Below are 12,218 nucleotides of genomic sequence, written 5' to 3' on the forward strand. Positions count from 1 at the left end.
TATGGATGAATATCATGTTAACCTTATACAGGAGAGAGGTTATATTTTAATATTATATTATTTAATATTATATCATATTCTATTATTTTATTTTCTTTTCAGTTAATATTATAAACCAGTTAATATATATTCTTAAAGTGGTCCATTTATTTTTAAGATAAAAAAACCGTTTTTAAAAAACGTGCCCATGATTCCTCCATCACAATCTCTTTTAACGTTAAATACTCTGTGATGGTTTTTGGAGTAATACAGACTCTTTCAGAAAATTTCATATCAGGTCACCGAGCCTACTCTTTCCTTCATATACATCACCTGGCTTGAGGTTGGTCTGCTTCCGCTTTTATTCAATAAATCTAAATATATCAAACAAGCACATTTAATCATATTCACGGAAGCAGAAAGACCAACCTCAAGCCAGGTGATGTATATGAAGGAAAGAGTAGGCTAAGTGACCTGATATGAAATTTTCTGAAAGAGTCTGTATTACTCCAAACAAACATCACAGAGTATTTAAAGTTAAAAGAGATTGTGGTGGAGGAATCATGGCACGTTTTTTAAAAACGGTTTTTTTATCTTAAAAATAAATGGACCACTTTCAGAATATATATTAACTGCTTTATAATATTAACTGAAAAGGAAATAAAATAATGGGATATAATATAATATTAAATAATATAATATTAAAATGTAACCTCTCTTGTGTATAAGGCTAACCTTCTCCACTTGGTCCGTTTTAATTTTATAATATAACATATAAATGGAAAAAATATGAAATTTATATTGTATTTTATAATTGATATTTCAAATTAATAATTTTACTATAAATATATTGTTATGTTATATAAATTATGTTTTAATAAATAACTTTTAAATATTAACACATGCAAAATAAAAACTTATATATTTAAGACAACCTCACAATTGTTTTAAATTAATTTTATTAAACTTGATTTATTTTTACCAAACTATGGTAATTCGTTTTGAAATTTAAAAAAATAAACAATTAAAAAAATTGTAAAAATAAATAAATCTTAGTTAGATTATCAGATTTCATTGTAAGAAAATTATGTCATAATTACACTGTTTAGGTAGTGATTTGTAGAGTTTAGAGAATAACATTTCTGACGTGACTTAGCTGCTTTCCAATGCTAGAATCGCGTGCTCCGCTCGCTTGTTTTCAGTTTAGACCACTCGTTTGCCTTTAGTTTTGATCACTCGACTGCCTTATATCTTGATTAAGGGGGGAGATATCTGCAAAAGGTACTCGAGTTAGGTGTGTGTGTGTTAATTGTTTATTACTATCGAGTATTTGGATCTAGTGGAGCGTGAGTAGAACATACCTGGTTTTTGGTTTTGGCCTAATATTTATAAGTCGTCTCATGGATCCTAAACTAGCACAAATCCAATAAAATAAAATTAGACTTACCTTTAGATTCGGTCAGTTGCTCATAAACAACTTATCAACATCTTTAATCAGATATCTTTGATTATTTTATTTTCCGCTGGACTATTGGTCCAATAATAACTTAAACGTTGGTCCAATTATGGCACAACATCATTTAACCTGATTGAACTTAGTTGCTGTAGCATTTGGACCGAAAAGTTTTGGATGGTAACCGTTCGATCTATATTATATGCCATACATACACAATTTTAATTTAAAATAATTTTAGAGTTAAATTTTTGTTAATGTGATATAATTTTGGTTTATAATATTTTAAGTTGAATTTATTTTGGACACAACTTTTAGTAATAATTTGGTGATAAAATATGAATCGAGCTAGCTTACCCTATTTTAAAAATGTAAGCTTAATAGTTTGGCTTATACGTATAGGTCTTAGCATGTGGGTTTCCAACCAACCCCTGTTCTCTTTTTTTAATTTCTTGTGATAAGTTTTAACTTCCTACAAATTATGGAACTTTAACAAGTACACAAAATTAAGGAGAAACTTTGGGGGAGCTAAATGATAAATTGATAATCCAACATTTTCATTATATTCATGTCCGTCTTTTGACATACATTATGAATTCTTGATATTTTAGGACGTTCAGAGATATATAACACTAGTCTTTTTCACTTGTATGTAAGAATTTGGAACATTCAAGCAAAACTTCAGAAGGGAAGTAACCAACACGAAAACAAGTGCAAGATTTTTACTTTATGTGGACCAAGGGTTGCAAACCAAACCTATATGGCTTGGAGAACCTGAAATCTTAGTCCATGTGGCTCGTCTTGCTTTGCCATCCGTAAACTTACATAATTAGTTTAATTTACATAAGATTTATAGATTATTTTGTTTAATGCATTCCCCATAACATATATGGATTCAAGATTCCATATTAGCTAAGATTGAGCATTCCATAGCAACTTATTCTTTTTCACTCAAAACCAAAGGACACTCCTCTTCTCCCTCAATTTCTCCTTCATCAACCAACATAGACACACATCCAATCCCCTTTCTTTAAACCTCTGTTCCATCTCCATCCTTTTTTTCTTCTCCAATCATGATTTAGTTTCTCTTTTTTAAACTTATATATTTACGTAATTACTACATCAAATCTGTCTTGTAGCATAAGGAGATGCCTGATCAGGTGAAGACGGATAAGTAAGATGATAATTGTATAAGAGGAATAATGGAGGTCGATCGGGCGGGTTGGCAGGTCGGCCGGTCTAGCATAGGAGAAGTACGGGCATAGGGTGACAGATGATTAATGGACTTAGTGAGCGAATATCAAGGGCACGTTGTCAGCAGTTACAAGTGATGAGCGAATCTTGCGGATCGTGGGTCAGCGATTATAGATAATTAATGCCCATTACTTGAGTCTGATGCCTATAAATACAGAAATGTTAGTCAGGTATTTCCCTTTTGATCTAATCACATTTACACTGATTTCATGGTGACTTTGCTGACTTAAGCGTCGGAGTGCTAACGTGCATGTCACAACTGATCACTGAAAGAATGTGGAAGATCTTGAGAATCACAGCGAAAACAGTTTGGATTGTGTTTGATCTTGGATCCTACATCCAAAACATGTCTAAATATGTAAAAAAACCCAGCTCTTCTCTATCCATTCTCCCCAACCGCCTCCAGAGCTTTCCTACGATTATAAAACCGAGTTTGGTCACGTGATGTTTGGAATCGTAGTCGTCGTGGTTTTGAATGGGTCACCAATAGAACTGTGCCAAAGAAGAGTTTTAGAAAAGAAGAGTATGGTATTGAGTTTATTTATAGTTTTTAATATATTTTAATCAAGGGACAAAAGGGAATGCTAGAATTTATGGAGTTGCAGGAAGAAGAAATGACCGAAGATTAAATACATGGTAAATTTTGAAAGTTCAAATATCAGAGTCCAAGTACAACTCAAGTTTTTCTTATTTCATGTTTTTTTTTATCCTTTGCTAATCAGTGTTTTTTCTGGTCTAATAATCAATACAACTATTTCAGGTAATCTTATTATCTTTTATCTTCATGTTTAGTATATCAATGGCAAATAACTATCTCATTAATTTACTATAATAGTCTTGTTTTTAAAGAAAAGAGGTTCCAATGTGCAAGTAAGTTAAACCTTTAATTTTACCTATCACGTATCTTTATATTTAATTAGTGTAATGTTTTACATTTACAACGAAAATTACGTACGTTCTAACTTTCTTTTTAAGTTTTTAACTAAAATTTATCAACTATTTCCACAATTGAAATCCTTAAAAAGATATTCACCTCCAACAAGTTTTATCCTATTCAATTCAACTTTCTATTATATAATTACAATACTCATTCGTGTTTGCTAACTCATGTTATGTAAACCATCTTTTCTACTTCAATACATAATTAGAAAGGTCAATTTCTCGTGTACGTTAAGAGAGACTTGGTTGATTTTGACAACCACTAAAATAGTTGAATTGTCGAAGGTGATAGTCCCCTTTTAAAACTTCAAACTTCAAATATAGCATCTAAACAGTTATATTAAAAAATATTTTTTATGTATTTTTTTTTTATTAAAATACACGTTAAAACAGGTTTACGATTTTTGCTGCAAACCAATTAAAAAAGCAAAATATGTATTGTTTTAACAAACCCTTGCAACAAAACAAACATGTTTCCACCATGTATACGTGTTTCTGTCTGGCACTTTTTTTTCAAAGAGGAATAGATTAAATACAATAATTGGGGTGAACATAGCAAAATAGGGTGAAAGACACAAAACCACTTATACATTGCGATCCGTTGTTGGGCTTCGGCTAATGGGCTTCGAAGGGCTTGATTAATTTCAAAACGGGTTTTTTTTACTAAAAGTGTTATTATAAAAATCTTCCTCTCGTTACATATATCTTAACTAGTATGATATTTAAGCATCTTTTTAAAACGTTGAGCTTCAAACTAAGCTATATTTAATAAGCTCCTAAACGTAATTACAACTCTTGCACTTACACCTTAATAATTATTAAGACTTATTAAAGCTCACTAATCTTCATAAAAATAAAGATAAAAATAGAATCTCAAATGTAATAAAAATCATCCACAAGCTTGAACGCATATTATATTCAAATTGTGAGTCAAATAAACTTAAAATATAAATAACAGATCTTATACATTAATTCTTATTAACATGAATTGGTAACAATATAATAAATAATATCCCTAACTTAACTATATTCTATTATACTTCTAATAAAATTAACACCTCCATTAAAAAAATATAACTTCATCTCATTATCACTCTCATATTATTTACATTATTATCTTATTTTCAATACATTCAATGAGGTCCCATGCCATCAGTTTCATTTCCAAAAAAAGATAAGGTTCATTTTGTTTTTCTCATCACATTCATATGGTTATCTTTATAATATTTTTCCTGTTTCGTCCAAATGAACTCCAAAAGGAAATGAGCATTTAATATTTTCCTTAAAATAAAATAAAAATTATAAGCAAATAATTTTTGTTCGCCTATCTCATATTTTGTCATCTGTTTATTTTTCCTTTATGATATTATTGCATATTATACCTATACGTTTTTACTTCCTATGTTCTAATTCTAACTGACAAAACGTATATGATCATACAAGAACTAAGAATAAGAGAGGAGAAGATTCCCAGAATCCATTGGATAAGATTCCATCTTTCATTTCCCTGCAAGTCTGTCACTTCCATTTGGTTTATTAACTTATTATTACGATGACATATTTGTATTCAAATTACGTGATGTCCACGCCATGCAATTAACAACCTCCGTCTTTGCGTGCTTTCATGCGGAATAGGTCTCTAATTATATTCCAAAATAAACGACATCTAAAAATTTTAATTTTTTTTTTAAGTTTTATATTGATTAGAAATAAGATCAAATTATGATAATAAGTGAGATGAGAAACTAGTTTATAAAATTAAATTAAACTTAAAATCTACTTTTAACATAATATTTAAAAAAAACAAACAAGATCAAAAATTTTAATAAATAAATTTTAAATCTAATTTAATTTTATAAATTTATAATATATATATATATATATTAATTTAGTTTTATATCGAAATAAATAAATCTTAAATTTATTATGAAATATTAATAAACAATCTGATATTATAATAATTGTACAATAAATTTAATAAATAATAATTTTTTATAATATTTGATTTTAGTATATATATTTTAAATTTAACTTAATTTTATAAAAGTTTTGTAAAATGAAATTTATATATTACCTTGGTCAAATTTCTTGTCTATAATTGTGACCTTTTGTATGATTCCATAATATTCCATATGATTCTCCTTAGGTGAATGGAGTATCATTATTGCAAAGGCATATTCGTGTTGAATTTGGTGAGATATTAAGGCAATGAAATTAAGAAAGTAAACGAAAGTGGAGAGAGATTGGTGGGTGATGTTACCAAATGAAAAGATATCTGGACAGTGATATTTTAAAGATTTTTTTTAACAATTTTTTAATAATATTATATGTGTCATTGTATCATTTTATTAGTTTGTTTTAAATTTATTTTAAAAAATATTTAAAACCAATCACAAATACGTTGTTAAAAAATTATTAAAAAGAAATTGTTAAAGAAATTATTATGGCCGAACTAAACTAACATTCTCACACCCAAAAACGGGTGGGAGACTTGGTTGGCGTAATTGATTCAGGTGAATATGGTACACAATCCAAAAGATAACTCTACGAAAACGATATTCTAGCATCCAAAATTGAAGTCCCATATACGTGGACGATATTCTCTTTCAATTTCGTCCATCATCAATCCACTTTGAAAACTACCAAAATTTCCACCACCCATTCAAGCCTGTTCGGATGATATCCAGTAAATATTTCTAATTATTAAACTTTTATATTAAAGATAATAACATATCATCAAACAGGGATAATATTTATTCTTAACAAAAAAAATATTTCTTTAAAAATTATATACAATATTTTAATATCTGCAGATTTTTATAAACATTCACAAATATTTAAAAATATATGTTATAAATTTTAAAAATAAAATTTAAATAATATAAAATTTAAAAATAAAATTTAAATAATATATATTTTAAATAAAATTAAAAAAATAATATAACATAAATTGAATATAAATATAAATATAATTTTAATTAAATTTAACCTAATAAAATATAAAATAACTTTAATTTCAATTAAAATAAAATATAAATTAAATTTTAATTTTAATTTTTTTAGATAAAAAATATTTGCAGATTTGAATAATGTGATACTACATCCAGCCTGTTATTCACTATTGTGGATAATAATACCCTGCCAAATATTAATTATCTGTTTTAGATTTTCTCGATAAATATATGCAGACCGAAATATTTTTGTCATTCTTATTTTATATTTTTTATGAATTCTAATTTTATGAATTTACATTTATCTTTTTCAAATCATTATTGAATTACTAGTAATGTAATGGTGTGACTAATTTACAGTGACCTGTAATTTAGAGTGAAATATGAAATACATTTTAGATTACTTTTATTATTATTTAACTTTTACAATTATGTGAATTTTACTACTAATTAACATGTAATTTTTCGAATTTTATGGTTCTATGCCGATTTCATCGTTTGAATTTTCAAACTATACAAATATACTTTTCCATAAATTATATATATATATATATATATATATATATATATATATATATGTGTGTGTGTGTGTGTGATGAGACTTTTTTCTTTGTACAAAATTGGGGAAAGGGAATTAAACATGACACATAAATGTGTTATAAAATTTATCCAAATGATAAATTGTCTAAAACAATTATTATTATCAATTACCAAAATCTATCGAAAATACTTAAAATCTATCGATAACAAATTTTTATAGACAAAATTTTTATTTCGTTGATAATTATTGTCAAAACAATTCACAATAATGTTCATAAGTAATTATATATAAAAATATCTGTAAAAAATTCGTCGATAAACATGACGATCTAGTTTTTCTTTTTCTTTCCTTCTTTCTTTTTTTCTTTCACTTTTTTTAATTTCATGAGTTTTATTGCCATCAACAAATTCAATCAGTTTTTTTTTTGAATGAAAATCGTTAAGAATCATCACACAAAGAAGAATGAAAATCACAAGAACCATCAGTTCAACATATTTTTGAATCCTCATATCTAAGCAAGAAAGAGAGAGGAAAAAAAGATGTTAGCAATGTTCCTACTCGCTGAAGAAGCGGTGTTAACAGGAGTTCATCGGAAAAGCTGAAGCACAAATATCGCATAAGGTAAAGAAGAAGATCTTGTCGGTGGTGTTGGTGGCTTGCCCGATCTTTGGCATGATGAGCTAAGTTGGCGGTAGAGGGCAATGACGATGAGATCTTAGGTTGCAATGATGGTGGGTTGCATGCACTAGTGCAAAATCGCTGCTTAACGTCACCCCTTAGACGTCGGTTATGAAGTGACGAGACATATATGACTGACCGGTGGCATTTTCGTAAATAAGTTGGCCATATAGACATCGGTCATCTGCAAACCGACGTCTACGATAGTGTAGACGTCGTTTCACCCTAAACAGACGTTCATGGGCCTGATAGGTAGGTGAGGAGTCAGCCTATTTCAACTATATAAACGTCGGTTATCGAGGGAGCTCAATGTCTAACTTGTTGCAATTAATGCGATTCAACTACCTCGCAGGCACGTAGACGTCACTTGGTACAGGACCGACGTCTATATGACTGCAATTAATGTGATTCACCTACCCCATAGGAAAATTTACGTCCCTTTGTTCAGGATCGATGTACATAGACGTCAGTCCCCTAGGCCCCCGTCGTCTACTGGACTGATCGGTTACTGAAAAGTCACTTCCTTCAGTGCTTTAGACGATAACTCCCCTTGCATCTGATGTCTAAATGGCCTGAAAAAGGCAGGTGAAAGGTCTCTTGGACGTCAGATTAGTCATGTAGCTGATGTCTATAGACGTCGGTTGGTACGATGAACGACGCATAAATTCAACTTAAATAAACCGCGAACTCGCAGTTACTCGCACATAATCTTCTTCCTCCTCTCCTTTTCTGTCTCTCGCAATTACGCGCACAATCTTCTTCCTCCTCTCCTTTTGTCTCTCTCGCGGTATTGTATTGCAGGTGCGTATTTTTATTTCAACGGTTTAAACTTTGTTTTAGTCTGATTAAAATGGTGTCTTGATCGTTTATCATTTAATAACTGATTAAAATGTGTTTTCGTTGTGTTTTAGTGCAGTTTTGATCCTCTCTTTGGGTATCGTAGTATCACATTCTCCCATTGCTAGCTTCCTCACAAGAAAAGCGGCGTCTTTTGGATGTTTTATGGCATTTCGACCCAGAATGGAACTTGGGTCCTTGTCTAGTTTGTGTCACCGTAATTTTTTTCCTTTTGCGGTTGAATGGGAACTAGGCATGGACCTAGGTTCTTTTTTGGGTTGAAATGTCATAAGAGGTGCAAAAGACGCAAGCTTTTTTGGTGGGGAAGCTAGCTAAAGGAGAGTGCGGTACTAGGTTATCGAAAGACAGGATCAAAACTGCACTAAAACACAACCGCTATATTAGACGTCGGTTAATGCTATGTCAGACGCCTATAGTGACCATAGACGTCGGTTAGTGTCTTGTTCGACCTCTATATACTCGTAAACGTCGATTAAGACATAGGCAGACGTCTATATAGTACCATTAGACGTCGGTTGAGGCTTAGACCGACGTCTATATAGTGGCCTTAGACCTCGGGGATGGCATGAATTGACGTCTAAATAAATGTCGGTTACTTGGAATTTTGACGTCCCATTAACGTCACCCGTATAGACGTCAGTTGTGGAAGTGAGGCTAAAAGTCCAAAATAACAAACATCTAAAGCCCTTTCTGCACTAGTGAAGGGAGATGAAAATTTTTTTTGTTTCTTCATCTTTAACAAAAATTGGATATATGCTACGCTGAATACGAGATCTGGGTGAAAAATTTGTCACTCATTTTACTGACGAATTTACCAATATCCATCAACAAATAAAATATGTATTAATAACAAATTTATGGATGAAAAAATACGTTGGTAAATAAGATATGTATTACTGATGAATTTACTAAAAGAAAAATATGTTGATAATGAATTCATCTTTAATTAAAATTTTAAAATTCGTCAATAAAATTCATCGTAATTCAAATTTATTGATAAATTTATTCCATCGATAAAATTTTATCAGTAATTTTATGAATTTTTATAGTATGTACTATTTTATGTTAAATTTTTTGAATTATTTGGTTTATTAGTTACAAAATATTTTTACTTTTTTTATATTTATTAGATAGTAAAGTATTTTTTAAATAGTTAATTAAAAATATGTATTAAATATTTACTAAAGATTTAGACCATACTAAGTATTATTGTATATTTCTATTAATCTACACATATATCTTTATAATTTTTACTTATTTTTGAAGTATTATTTTTTATAAAATAAATAGTTAATTATGATGTATTAAATCAAATTTATAAATTTAAATTACCATCAATTAAATGGGAAAGAAAAAGAGGAAACATGTATAATAATAAAATCAACGTGATAAAACTTATAGAATTGGAAGTAAAGGAAATATTCATTTAAGTAAAGATTATAACCCAAATGCATTCTTAATGATGTAGTACTAAATGAATGAGTAAAAGAACAAAATTATTTATTCGACAGTACAAAACCAAGAATATAAAAAGTATATCCAGTACTAATCATTATTCACCTCCAACATTATCTATTATAGTGTATAGTATGCAATTAAACAATCATATAATTATATGGTATTAATAATACATAAAGAAAAAAACATAATTACTTATATTTGGAAAGTAGGATGAAAGTCAACATTTAATGTATAAAGAGTTGTTTAGGAGTCTAAAAGTTGTTTCATGTTTTTAGTTTCTTATAATCATTTGTTTAAATCGTTTGCATACACCTTTAGATGATGTCTAGGTCAAAAGAACCACTTTGTTTCTCTGGTCACTCAAGAGTTACATTGGAAAGTTAAAACTACAGTTTTTGCAAAAATTTGTCTGTTTTATTTGATTATGGTATTTACATAATCGATTAAATTAGAGATTGCAGGATGTTGTATGTTTTAATTGAATATGATATTTACATAATCAATTAAATCAAAGACTGATCAACAAAAATGGTCAAAATACAACTCCAAATGAAATGTAAGCTTGGTCCGAATACAAGACCTAAAGAAGATATTTATTTAGATTTTTACAATGTTTAAGAGAAGGGAAAGACAAGTAAATAAACTATTCTCCACAAGAGTAAAGTTCTTTCAAGTCCTTCCTCATCTTCCATTCTCATAACCTTGACTCATGTTGTAGCTCCTCGGACGAGTTTTCATCACTTTGTTATCTTCTTATGTGCTTAGCTTTTGTTACTAAACACTTATTTCTTTGTTTTTGTTTTTCATAAGTATAGTTTTGTTTTAATATAGATACACTCACAACATGCATCTAATCATTTGTAAATATATTCATACCTTAGCTTTGATAACGACTTGATGATAGAAGAGTAAATAACTAATGAGTCATCGACTCGTGAATTTTAAACATTTAAAATGAATATAAATAAAGCTCAAATTATATCTGAATACACCATCATGATGATCCTTCAAGTCATAAATATCACACATTTTTATCATAGTATATCATTAGAGACATTTTTATCGTATCCTCAAAAGATTTAACGATATAATACGATAAGTTAAGGTTAAACCACTTCCGTAGTTCCTATTTATGTTAGGTTTTCCCAATTAGATCCCTGTATAAATATTTTCTCCAATTTAGTCCTTAAAAGTGAGTTGTGAAGAAGAAAACCTTTGAGATTGTAATTTTTTAGGTTTTGATCTTGTGTTTGGGGTTGTTCATCTGAGCTTCTCTATAGGTTAGGGATCTACGATTGGTTTTCTGTGAATTTGGAGGTATTCGCTACTCGTGGGTGGTTTTGTAGGTTAGGCCATGAGGGAGAAGATGATGGTGGTGGAAGGAGTTGAGGTTTGATATTCTGGTTAAGGTGGTCCCATGTTGTGTTGGGATGATGTAAGTATTGATTGCAGACTGTAGTTGAAGAAGGTATGGTCGTGATGTTGACAATGATGGATGTGATTGTTGACTATGGTTTAAAAATCTACCAACAAACACTAATATTAAAATGTTAAATGATATCAAATTTTACGTATAAAAATCTATGAATGTCACGTATAAGAAACTTAACACGTCAGCATCCCAGTTTGATGAAAAAAAAATTAATCTCGTCAAGCCAATTTAACGACATGAACTCAATTGAGTCAATTTTTTTTACCTTTAAAGACTCAATTGAAAAAAAAATAATACAAAAATTAAAATGTGAAAAACCAACATAATTAAAGATGGCAAAAGTAGTTTAACCATAAATTAAATCCATGATAAATTAAGTCCAAAAATGATTTTTCCTTATCTTTTCATTGTTTCCTAACCTTTCTCATAATTAGGTTCATTATTGAAGACAAGTTTAACCCATAACCAACCAAAATATAAAGGAGTAAGTGAGACGATACAATATTTATTCCTCTAATATGCATATACTTTTCTTTTTATAATTATATTGTTATTAGTTTTATGGTCATAATACTTCATCGGAGACTCATTTTTATTCTATCATAAAAATGAACTAATAAAAAATGAACTAACTAATGTGATTGTTACGGACACTACTCTAATGTGGTTGTG

Source organism: Vigna radiata, chromosome 7 (genome assembly GCF_000741045.1).
Source record: "Vigna radiata var. radiata cultivar VC1973A chromosome 7, Vradiata_ver6, whole genome shotgun sequence".
Classification (NCBI taxonomy): Eukaryota; Viridiplantae; Streptophyta; class Magnoliopsida; order Fabales; family Fabaceae; genus Vigna; species Vigna radiata.